The following is a 12824-nucleotide window of genomic DNA, read 5'->3' on the forward strand; positions in this document are numbered from 1 at the left end:
AGCTGTGCTCTTTCTGCCTTAGGGCCCTTTGCCTGGAATGTGCTTTTCCGAACAGATGCATGGCTTTCTCCCTCACTGCCTTCAGGAGTTTGCTCATAGCTCTCCAAAGGCCATGCCAGTGGGACATTCTGAGATAGTGTCTACTGTGTTTAGTCTCCGCTCTCTGGAATGTAAACTTTGAGGTCAGAGATTTTGATCTTCACCCCCAGTGCATAGAGCAAAACTTAGTTTATAGAAAGTGCTCCGTCAGTACCTGAGAATGAATGAATGACCACCAACATGAGGGTGTAACAGTGCAGGCAAAGGCTGCTCCTGTGGCCATCAGGGACTTTACCCCAGCCAGCTGAGAATGCTTTGTACTGAACCCCTTACCCTGAGTGGGCTTCTGTTTCCTGTTTGGAAATGGGGATTGTGTACCTGAAGGCCCTTTGAAACTCTTAGCGCCCCATCCCTCTGGTAGACCCAGACTCATGATGTGCACAGTAGCAGTTTCAAAAATGAGATGATGTCCTATAAACCCTTATTTATGTGACTTCTCACAATTTGATGTTCATATTCTGGTTTCTGTGTAATTCTGTCTATGGTTAAATGTCTCCTTAAAAAAAAAAAACAGTCAACATGACAAAACACTTAGCTTCTAAATGAAGTATGTAATAACTGCCATATTTTGGTTTACTTACATGTTTGTTATCCATTTTCTAAATTTATTGGCCAGCATTTAAAAGAATTACCCTTTTCTGTTGCTATATATATTTAATAGCCTGCCTATTTGTGTCAAACAAAAAAGCAATAACAATCTTTTTTTTGCTCTGTTTTTAGATATTTCATACTGCAGAGAGTACCTTAAGATAGGGAGGATCCCCTGTGACTTCCGCCTACCATCCTCAAAATACTGATTCCTCTTTCAAGTAAGTATATTGCTTTGCTTTGATCAATATCTGAACAGAAGGTATTGATTCTCTCTGAAAACCTGTGTCGTTATTACATTAACACAAAGAGACTGAAGTTTCAGATATTTTGTTGTCTGGCAAAAAGAAAGAGTTCCCTGCCTTTGAGGTCCCTGCCAGGCCCCAAATAACAGCTACTATAATTTGCGTTTCCAAGGATTTCCATGATACATCTTACATATTTGCTACTAGTTATGATTTCTCAAAGGCTGTGTTATATTTGTCAATAATCAGTAATCAGGTATTTACAATACCTGGATTTGAAGACAGTATTTAAAAATGATCATCTTTATACTCCAGTGAGAAATACAGTCTGTGCTTGGGGAATGAGATGGTGTTTTCTGACAGTCCAAAGAGTGTGGGTACAGAAGGAGATGCCCTGGGAGTTTGGGGGTGAGAGAGCTTTGCAGGATGACCTCCCAAGGGAGGCCAGGTCAAGAGGGCAGAACCTGAATGCCAGCCAAGGGACAAATCAACAGGGTGGGGCAGGAGTTGGGAGGCCACTAGCCAACCTGGGGATGTGTGTACTCCATGGAGGACACTGCCCAGTACTTTGTCCCCTGCCCACACTGCTCCCAGAATTCCTTCCTGGCCTCCAAAGCTCTCACCTTCCCAGGAGGGAGCTGAGCAAATGGAGAACAGTGGTCAAGGCCCAGATGGTTCCTCCTTACAGAGGGGCTGAGAGCTCAGCATCACCAGATGAGGAGCTTGGGAATGACTGGGAATGTGTAGGAAATTGAGACAGGCATCCAGGTAGCTCCTGTCTGCGGTGATGCAGGGAATGACACAGATCAACCTTCCTGAGAACTCAAAGTCTTAACCTCAGCATCCATGTTCCTGACTGACCATGTGCTTTGATTTGATTGACAGCATTTCTCGAGCCTCCTTTCCCACATGTATGCGAGGTGGTACTGCCCATTTAGTACGCCAGGCATTTTATAGGTCATTAGTGTAGCATTATGTTACTGCATCCTGGGAACCTCAGAATCTAACAGGCAGATGAATAAGAATCCTCCTCTGCCAGGTGGAGTTCTGCAATCTGTAGAAAGAGAGGGATTAAAGAAAGAGCCAAAACACTCCTTGGTGATATACCCCGACTCCATCGTGCATCACCTTATTACCTTATCTTCCTACCCCAAATATGAAAAGTTCAGATGTGAAAGCCTTGGGCTCCTGCTGGCTGGAAGGAACTCATTGTCTCTTATCCCCAGCCCCAAGTTTGCAGAATCGCACCTGAGCACAGATGGATTTAAAGGGGAGGCCTCCAATGGGCCTGTGTTCACCACTCTGTGTTATTCTGGGAGCCCGCCCATCCGGGTTTGTCCACAAGAGAAGGGTTTTCTTGGACATGGGACTTTAAAGTGCACAGCAGCAGGGGCCTGACAGTCGCTCCCATGATTGCCACACTCCGGCTCCCTCACATACAGCCACCCTGTGTTAATGCTCACCCAGATGGCTCTGGACAGCAGGTGAATTTGCAACCCTAGTACCAGGGTCAAGGAGATACAGGCATAACTTTAGGTGCCCTGCTTACCCTGCAAGTGGACTTAACTACTCTAAGCCTCAGTTACCTATATGCCATAGAATTACAGTGAGCTAGCTGGGGTTAGGGGAAGGTTCCATGGCAGATGATGTGGGTGAGCCGGGTCCAGCACAGAAACACGAGAGGAGCAGGCCCCCACCCCCTCTCCTTCCCAGACCAGCTATCTGGAGAAGAAAGTTACCTTCACAGGCATAACCATCTTGAGTTCGTCCATATTTGTCATTATTATGATTTAGCGAGGTCTCACACCAGGAAATGAGAAAGGATTCAACCATGTAACTCATTAGTTCAATGTCTCTTGGGTTGCAGACACTCACTCTTGGCCTCTGTTTCTAATTCTCATAATTTCAGGTCACTGTGTGCAAGTTACTTAAAGTTGTTTTTACACGTTTTCCTATAAATATAATAGAAACATTACAAAAAGTGCTCTAAAGATCATTGAAATACATAGATGTTGAAAAGCATAGTTTTTGTCTTATTCAAATATTGTCAACTGTTTTGGGCTATTTTTATACTTAAAGTTCATTAAAATTGTTCTGAGCTCTTAAGTTACATATAAGTAGCTTTATGAAGATGGTAAAGCCTCATAATTACTACTATAATTACCATTTTTCACTACTCCTTAATACATGCATTTAATGTTTGTTTTTCAAGTACAAGGTGGGTCTTCTTTAAAAGTGCTGCCTTGTTTCAGGAAACCAAACAAGAAAATGAAGGCAGAAAGTGACTTCAAACACGAAACCCGTGTAACATGCATAAGTCATCTTTAAAGGGATACACAATCACCAGTTTCTGTGCATTATTCACGTGATTGCAATTTCAGGAAATAAGGTAGAATGTTCCTTTTGTTTTTAGTTTCTTGTTATCATAATCCAACTTAAGTAATTGATACAGTCTGCTTGTCTTGGAAAGTTTCCTTTTTCAAAATTTCCTTGGGATGGAGTTTTGTTCTTTTAAGTGAAGTATGAGTTTTAGGTTCTTGAGAAATTGGAGCAAAAACTGTCTGTGCACATTTTCATGTGTGCTAAATGATCCTGACCAAAAATACGAGCTAGTTTTCCACAAACACCTTTTTTTTCCATTTCAGTGTTTCCTAAAGCTGGTCCTCCACAGAGAGTGGTTTGTTCCTTGTCCATGACTCATCTAACCTTTCCCTCCAGCATCTCTGACTCCTGCCTTTCCCCAGATCAGCTCTTTGCCAAGCGAGTGACTCAGAGCTCAGGTTCCACTGGCTTGGTCAGGTGCAGCTCCTCCAAGCCGTCCCCGCTGACCTTGAGCAAGGTTTCCTCGGGAGCCAGGGAGAGCCAAAGTAATGAGACCCACCTCGAAGGCTAACTGCCAGGCTTTTGACCTTGCTTGCCGCTTTTTAAAAAGAAGAGGAGAGGGCATTCCCTGGGAAAAGCAGCTTGGATTCTAGTTATTTTTTTCTTCTTATTCCCAAAAACCGATAGGCTCCTGGAAGGATAGATATAGGGATATTCCCCTCTCTAAAATAAAATACTCCTAAATTTAGAAAGAAAGTATGATTCTATTTTTTGAGGATGTAATACACATTTATTATGACTCAAGAGGCCATGATTGGTTACAATTTCAATTGTTAAATTACCAATTAAGTTGTTAGGCATATTTGAAATGTATTTTTTTCATCAAATGAAAGACAGATTGTGTAAGTTACTATGGGTGCATAGTTTATTGTTGTTAATGATTAATGGCTATTATGATGTAAATCAGTTCATCCTCAGTGTAGTCCTTGCTTTTTTACAAAGATCAGCAAAAACGTTGAGGCCAGCACTGTGGAAGGCCTGCTCTAACAGTGCTGTAAGCATCACACGTACCTCATCCTCCATCTTCCCTGCAGAGACGGTGTTAGAATCGTCACTGTGTTGATGAGGACACAAGACTCAGGTTAAACCTCATGCCAAAGGGCAGCCATATGATGAGACACCCGCTGGAAACAGACACAAGTCAACTCCAGGCACCTCTAGCCAGCACTTCGCAGAGCTTTCACACCAGTGGATTTTATGATGACAAGGTCATAAACAGAATGGCAAAGTCGGCTGGGGGAAATTGGGCGATGGGGAAGGTGGAATGGGGAAGTTCAAGAAACCTTGTAAGTCTAATGGATTATTATAATGGCTTCTGGAAGCCATGGAAAGTCTTCAGGCAATTAGAGAAGGGAGGAGACCAAAAGGTCAAGAGACGGTGAGAGCACACCTGTTAGAGGAGGACGGATGCAGAGGGATGGCAGCAGTGCCAGGAGAGAAGCTGCAGTATCAAGACCTTCTTGTTGTCTTCTCCAGCCTGTTCAGTGTCCACTGCCATCACTCAATGTGGACTGAGGAAGTGTGTGTGCGCTCCAGCTACTCAGAGGAGTTCAGGGGGCATGACCCTCGTCAGGACCATATGATCACTGAGCACTGGCATATCCTCCACACACAGGTCTCGCTCTTCAACAACCTGGTGCGGTGGTCCAAGTGGTCATGCCCCCTCCCTCTAATTCATTTGTTGGAACCCTAACTCCTAGTGTGATGGTGTCAGGAGGTGGGGTCTTTGGAGTGACTGGGTCATGAGGCAGAGCCCTCATGAATGGGTTTAGTGCCCTTTATAAAAGAGGCTCCAGAAGGAGCTCTTGTCCTTTTCTGCCATGCAGGTACACAGGAAGTCTGCAGCCCAGAAGAGGGCCTTCGCCACAGCACTATCGTGCTAGTGCCTTTATCTTGGACTTCCAGCCTCCAGGACTGTGAGAAATAAATGTGTATGATTTATATGCCGCTCAGGTGGTGATATGTGTTGTGGTGGCCCGAACAGGCTTAGACACCTCGGATAAAAGTCATCTCCATGCGTACCTGGGTAGCGTTTGGATGTAGTTTCTCACACAGATTCACATAGCACTGATCTGTCATTGTCCTGAAATATAACTCTTGCTTTTTCCTGAGTCTCTTGGGTGTAATTCTCTATAGGACACATTTAATACAGCTCAGCATCATCCTCAGTCAGAGAGAGACAGTTCTCATGGCAGCCAGTGGAAGGACGTCCCATGGACTAACTCCTGGCTCCTGACCACACATGTCCTGCCAGGCACTGAGCCCTGCTGGCTTTTCTTCATGCCTCATGACATCTCTCCATCACTAAACAGGCCCAATATGACTTAGCCTTATGCTTAGTCGGCCTGCCTCTAGTCTCTGCTCTCAGACCAGTCCATTTAGTAAGCAGAAAATTCTTTTACAAACACTATTTTCATTGTGTTGTTTCCCTGCTCCAAAACCCTGTTTTTTTTTCCCAGTTACCTATTTTATCAGATTTAAACTCTAGAGCCTGGCAAGTTAAAGCCACCTCTCAGCTGGTGTTTCCACAGTTATCCAAATTCAGTATCCATTACTCTTTTCTTGTTCTCTGCACACCTGGCTCCACAGTTAATGTGCTGCCGCTTACCTGGATTCCTGACCGTTCCTGGGTTCCCATAGTCCAGGAGTTGCTTTGAGGCCCACTTCAAAAATTACTTTTTCCTTTAAAGAAAAGAAAATCTTTTTTCAACCAAGTCCAAGACTTTTTACCATTCTTTCATTGAACAAATTCATGCAACAAATTTCTTCACAATTCAATATATACCATGGACGTTGATGAGTAGTCTTGAAATTATTCTTTGCTTTAAGCATTTATATGATTCTCAAATTATATGATAAATTCATTTTAAAAATTTCCCTTAATGGGAGGAACAACATAAGACAGGCACAGTCACAGGGGGGCCATCAGGTGAGAAATTGGGGATCAACAGAGGTGAGGCTTAGAACCTCACCCCCCTGTTTTGAGAGAAATCTTCTGCATCCATGGATGTTTTGTTACCCTTATCTAGCTTGGATTAATACTTAGTCTATAGGCACAGACCTGATCATCTACATTTGCCCTCTTACAGCACTAAATTATGTTTTCTACCTTTATCTTGCATCTACCTACCACTTCAGCATTTTATTAAAAATAATAATAATAATAATAAGGGAGAAATGTGGGATTCACATATTAATCAAGTATAAAAATCAAATGAATAATCATATCTGACTTGATTGTTTATAGTTCGTGATGCGTGATCAAAACCGAAAGTTTTGTGTTATGACTGCCCTTGCACTGTTCACCATGTAAGAACTTATTCACTATGTAAGAACTTGTTCACCATGTAAGAACTTTGTCGTTATGCTTCAGAAGATTGGAGACTGTTGAGAATTAGGCTTGGGGTTGATTAATGATTGTGCATTGAGTTCCCTATACAGAATTTTATTGTTGTTAACAACCATTTGATCAATAAATATGAGAGATGCCCTCTCAAAAAAAAAAATTTCCTTAATTTAAAGAATACAGACTCTCAGTTGTTCAAGAGGACAAGAGGATGCATAACAGACAGTGCCAACCAAGCCACTTCAGGCACCCATAAAGTACACTGTGAGACGGGCTGGGGTTGAAATCTTAGAGGTGATCCCAGATTGCTTTGCAGGGATTAGCACTGTCACCTCTCTGAGCTGACTAACTCTCTGAAGGGGAATGAAGTTGTTTACCAACCTGGGAAGCCCCTCATGAAAATAACAATTTTATTTGACAGCACAGATAGGAAAGCGGTTGGCAGTTCTTAAATATTCATAATAGAGTGATAACTGAATAGACTTAGAGGAAACATAATCAAGAGGAAAATACCAGCATCTCCTCCAGAAGATGGATCCACTGACAGCAAGAACCACAAACAGAAACTCGATCAAAATCCCACTCATCTGTGAAGCCCAATTCAGATTTCCTCTGCTGTGTGAAGACTTTCCTTATCCCTAAATCTCCATTTATTCAGAATTTATGTTCTATGTACCTGTTGTTCCTATGGCTGTAGGTGGAAATCATGGACTTTTTCCATCTCTGAGTATATAAGGAGTACTTACTATAATCTGATTTATGGTACAATAAATCACTTCTGCCTTTTTCTAATAGATTATAAGCAATTGGGAGGGTAGGAATTATGTTTTAACTCTGTATCTTTAGAAACCAGCACAAAATCTAGCAAACTATGGAGGATAAAGAGTCATTTGCAGACTGAAAGGCTTTATGAGCAGATAAAGGAAAGTCCCTTTGTAGGTTTTTCACCTGCCTTTTTATAGGCTCCGGTAGCAGCATCTACAGAAATAAAACATGGCAACATAGGGTCAGCAGGGCCGCTGACTGAGAAAGACATGGTCTGCTTCTGGAGAAAAGAAGAAGAGCAAGTCAGGAAAAGGGAAGGAAAGAAAAGGAAAAATTGAGGTGGTTATAATTGAACATTATGGTATAGACAATTAAAAGAGTTGAACTTAACCTTTAAACTAGCTAAAGTAGGGAGTAACTGAGGCATCATCAGCTTTATCCAATGGCTCTTTAAATCTGGACTCCTCACCTGCATTTGAAATGCAGTTTTATTTACAAAATTCAGTTTAGATTCATTTATGTTTTTAAGCTCAAATTCAGTATTCCCTAGAGATTTACAGGTTCAGCATTCAAAAACTCAATTATTTGTGATTGGCTCCAAGTTCAGTAATTGCCTTAATTCTGCAGCTTGGGGGAGATACCACAAGTGGACATGTCAGAGCTGAGGAAGAATAGGGAACGAACATAGCCATTCCTACCGTTCACACTCACCCAGGCCTCGTGTCCTGTACATTAACTCCATCCCATGCCTAGCACACCTATGGATTTAATGGAGACAAGAAACCTTTCCTGCCCCCAAGACACCGACATTCTCAGTTATTCTTGCCAAGAGATAAAAGCTTATATTTGTGGATATTAGGTAGAACTGAAGCCATGGTTACATGAAAGGATAGTATGGTTAATTCAATGGTAGTTGGGATCTGTGACATGGAAGATTCCATTACTAAACTGTATTTGAACTATTGGTCTATTTTGTACTCTCAGAAGTCCCCCAGGCTCTCTCCTGAGATGCCTCTGAAGGTGCTGGTGACCAAGGCCTTGCTGGCTGACTTTGGAGTCTCACATAGTGGAGGAAGAAAGGAGGTAGTGGAATATATTGATGGTGTGTACCTCACTTAAGAGATAGATAATTTTCAAGCATCATCACTTGCATGGCATTTGTCTGGAGAATTGTGTCAGAGCTTCAAATTTTAAGTGATTTTACATGATTCATATGCTTAACTTCCATCCAGTTAGCACCAAACTTGAATCTCAATTTTTAAAAACATGACTTTTCACTGAAAAGCTTATTAGCACCTTGTGTATCTCACCACTTTCCATGTCCCAGGTAAAGAGAGGGTTGTGAAGCTTCACTCTTCACCTGCTTCCCAAGAGGATCTTCTCACATGCCAGTGAAGTTTTTATATGTCCTTGCTAGAATTGTGGTAAACATGCACACCCAGTAGCATTAGATTCTATAAGCACAGCGGTTGCAGGTGTTAGCTTCTGCCCTCTGCACTCCCAGGCCTCCAACCAGACAAGTCTTACAGAGTATGTCAGCATGGCCAGCCCTGGTCACAGGAAGCTGCAGGGACTGGGGCAGTCAGAGCTGGACTGATCCATGACTCTCCTCTCTGGCCCACTGCCTTCTCTGCCTCTCTTCCAGCCTCAGTGTCCTTGCTCCTAACCTGGCTTCAGTCAGCAAAAATAGGATGAAAAGCAAGGCTTCATTTTCTTTTACTCTCCTAGTTTTATTTGTAATTCAACATTTCATGCTTTATTTTCAAACCCCCCACCTTTTTTGGTCATACTGTTTAATCAACCACAAAATCTTAAAGAGCTGATACCCTCATAGATTTAATTTAAGATTTTGACCATTGGTTTGTCATGCAGCAGAAAGATAACATGCATTTGTTGAATTCGGTGCTGAAAAAGTTTCACATTAGGAATTTATAGAAAGCACAATGCAGTCTCCTGGAATGCACCTGGCATATTTATTTATAAAGCATTTGAAGACTATGTTCCCTATGTCCCCGACCAGATGCGGGTTTTCTCTGCTTTGACCCTTCCGCAGGACTCGTCCCTGTTATGTAACATGCTGCATTCTGCTCTCCTGTTGCTGCAGTGTCCTCACTGCATTCCTTGAGTGCTCCCTGTGTGCACATGTGGACTCGCGCACTACGCTGGTATTCATCAGCTGCGTACAGTGCTCATGTTCATAGCTGAGGTAGATCTTCAGCCCTCCCAGAGTAGTCTCCAGGAGGGCCAGGCCAAAGTGAGTGGCCTCCTCTGGAGCCTTTGACAGTATCTCCCTCTTATTCTTAAGATCCTTTGATTGCCAAGCATTTGATGAAGGGATGCTAAGTGTGGTTGAGAAAAATTACATGAAAACATGATTTTAAATCTCCCACTAAGACATAGGAAATTAAAAGATTACCTGAAGACTTTTTATAGCATTTTAGGCTTTCTCATTGTATCTTATTAAGGATACTTGACATTATATATGTTTGCAGTATATCTTATTAATCTTAAATACAACTGTGTTTTGAAGCACTTTATAATTATTAGACATGTGCATCTGATTGATCTCTCCTTTTTAAGGCTATTGAAGCCTGGATTTGAAATGCTCTCTGAAGCATTCTTGTATTTTAAGCTACTTAATAGCCCCTTTATTGGCATTTAGCCTCGTATGTAAGCAGGACTACTGTCCACTTCCTAGGATATTTCATAGAGAGTGCCACTTCTGTTTTAAACTTGTGTATTGTCGCTGTTCTGTGTGAAACTTTACGCACTCCCTCCTTTGGTGTCCAACCTCCTCATTGGTCTGTAACGGATGGTGATGCTCTGAGAGTACATTGTAATACTGCTGTGTTCCCCAAAGAAGACAGGGGAACACTAATGGAAAAATAGCTCCATGTGTGATGACTTGCATGATGTTGTACAAGTAGAAGATCATAAAGCTGGCATTCTACTTAGCACTTACTGGGTACTTACCAGGGGCCAGTCATGGTGGGAATTAAGCCCTTTATGGGCATCCTCATTCTCCCAACAGATGGTGTTGGAACAAAGCAGGTCATCACGGAGTGAGGTTCGAGCCTGTGTCTGTCTGGCTACATGTCCATCCTTCTTACACACTTTGCCAAAGTGTGTCAAGCATGGTGGTTTTAGTGTGCCAGGTGTTTCTCTTTCCTATTTAAAAGCCAGATTGTTTCAGTAGAGTAGGTTCACCAAGGGGTTCTCTGAACAGAAGAACTTGCTATAGATGCCAACCGAGAGTGCCCCTTCCGGCCTGCCTGTCATGTAGTTGGCCCACATAGAGCCATGCTCCTACTCGCCTCCGTCCTCCCTGGGGGCCCTTGGGCAGGTCACCTGGCCATCTGGGAGACTCTGGTCACTGGGCTTTGCTCCCACCTCTTTGAGGCTCAATCCTCACAAATCCTCAATCAAATCCCACAGATTTGAGGCTACTGGTACAGCAGTAGCAGGTTTTTGTTTTTATAGGCTACACATTTTACAGGGCACTTTAACTTCAACAGCTTTGAGAGGCAGGGAGATCGCTCTCAGCTTCACAGATGTGGCAACAAAAGCAAAGGAGAAGAGTGACCTCTCCAAGTTCAGAGGTTCATCCATGGAAAAGCCAAGAAACAAGTCCATCTGTGTCCAACACCACAAGTCAGAACACAAGACCCCTGCCCAGGCTGACACCTTGTTTGCTCATCAGTAAAATGATTAAGTTAAACCTCCTTGTTGGGTTTCAGATTCTGTTCCCTGGCTTGAGGTTTCCAGGCCAGAGAGCCATGGAGATGTGAGGTTGTGCTTCAACCAGCACCACTCCATGCCCTTCTCTTTTACATACTGATGTTCCATATCATCTTTAGGGAAAACTTCTGCAGCAAAAAAAAATGCTTTAAAGACTACTGAATGTCAAGGTTCTTACTACGTTGTAAGCTGTATCCTTTAGGGGCCAGTGCCAATTTTAAAAAATCAATGCAGTTAGTGTAAACATGAATAAACTGTCAGTAGGAAAACATGATTTGGCTTATAAAATTAATTTGCAGCTTTCCAAAACTATCTCTGTTAGATGAGGCCAAAAACCTTCCCCAGAAGTCAGACTCCCTCATACCTTCCTCAATAGCAGATGCCTAGTTCAAACCCTAGACCCTGTTCCTCTAGAATTTTGCTGCCGTCCTTGACCACTCAGATCTGTCCTGCACACACTGAAGAGCACCAGTAATTTAAAGCATCAGGTTCCTTCACTGCCACTGCCCCTCCCTGGCTCCCAACCCTTACAAGGTCAAATGTGGGCCTCTTATAATGAAGGCTTATTCACTTCTTCTACTGTGCCTTCTCCCTCCCAGGGCTTCCCTGTAGATTCAGGAGAGGACTCCTAGCCCCTGTCAATACCAGGCTGCCTGTGCCTGTGGGCTGACACTCAGCTTCAGGAGGCTGCACTGATGTCATTTTTCCCAGGATGGCTGCATTGAAGCCTCAGCTCTGTGGCTTCACCCCACAGGCCCCTCTCGGGTGGTCTTGTAGCCTCTCACGTACTTTCATCTCTGCACTGAAATAGACCTTTTAGATTCAGACGGCATCTCTTTTCCTCTCTAGTCAGTGATCTCCTCAGCGACAGAGCACAAATTTCAATCATGTTTTCATCCCTCAGGATTAGCATAGCACCTGGCTCACGTAGGAGCCCAATAAATGTTTGTCAAATGAAATGAAATGAAAAAATGAATTTTACTATGGTGTATATTTTAAGTAATGCACAAAATATCAAAATTTTGCTTATTTTATACCTGTTACAGTATGCTATGATGATAATTTCACAATTAATTTGAAAGGATAGTCACAACTTTCACTTTTTCCATTAAATCTCATTTTACTACATGCATATATAATTTCAGTGAGTCTGTGGATACCAGTGAATCTCCCCATTTCCCTCAGCCACTCCATGGCTGTCTTCATTATTTTACTGACTTGATGAAATCATTTCTAGTTCCATTACAGCCAAAATGATGTTTTCAAGTCACATATTTTGTTTAGAACTCCTATAAAAAAATGACATTTCCAGACATAATTCTCCGTCTTTCATAGTTAAATTCTGAATTCAATTGAATGTTCCTTTCTCTGTCCATAATACATTGTATTGTCCTTGTTCTTGGAAAAGATTTCAGTAGAGGGATCATAAATGCTTCTTTTTATGGGATGCTATCAATATGGACACTTAGTTTAATAAACCAAATTTTATTTCCCTCATTCTCCAAACTTTAGAAAGGTTTATGATTTTTGATTGATTGCATGCACTAGAATTTGTGTGGAAGTTCCAAGAACACTGAGCATAATTTCGGAGCTACGCCCTTAACCTGGGTGCAGCCCCATCCTCACTGGGAAGATGAGGGTGCAGGGATCATGACTACCTT

General features: G+C 42.5%; 1 protein-coding gene across 11 annotated transcripts in view; it reads left to right on the top strand.

Annotated features, from left to right (window-relative positions):
* The window catches only part of FAM110B (family with sequence similarity 110 member B), a 169273-nt gene that overhangs the window by 110557 nt on the left and 45892 nt on the right, over positions 1 to 12824 (top strand). For all 11 annotated transcript variants that reach the window (XM_057498075.1, XM_057498069.1, XM_057498074.1 and 8 more), the window contains one exon: positions 820 to 908. The gene's annotated coding sequence lies outside the window, so the exon portion shown is untranslated. The remainder of the gene's footprint in view (positions 1 to 819; positions 909 to 12824) is intronic.

This window comes from Manis pentadactyla, chromosome 3 (assembly GCF_030020395.1).
Source record: "Manis pentadactyla isolate mManPen7 chromosome 3, mManPen7.hap1, whole genome shotgun sequence".
NCBI lineage: Eukaryota > Metazoa > Chordata > Mammalia > Pholidota > Manidae > Manis > Manis pentadactyla.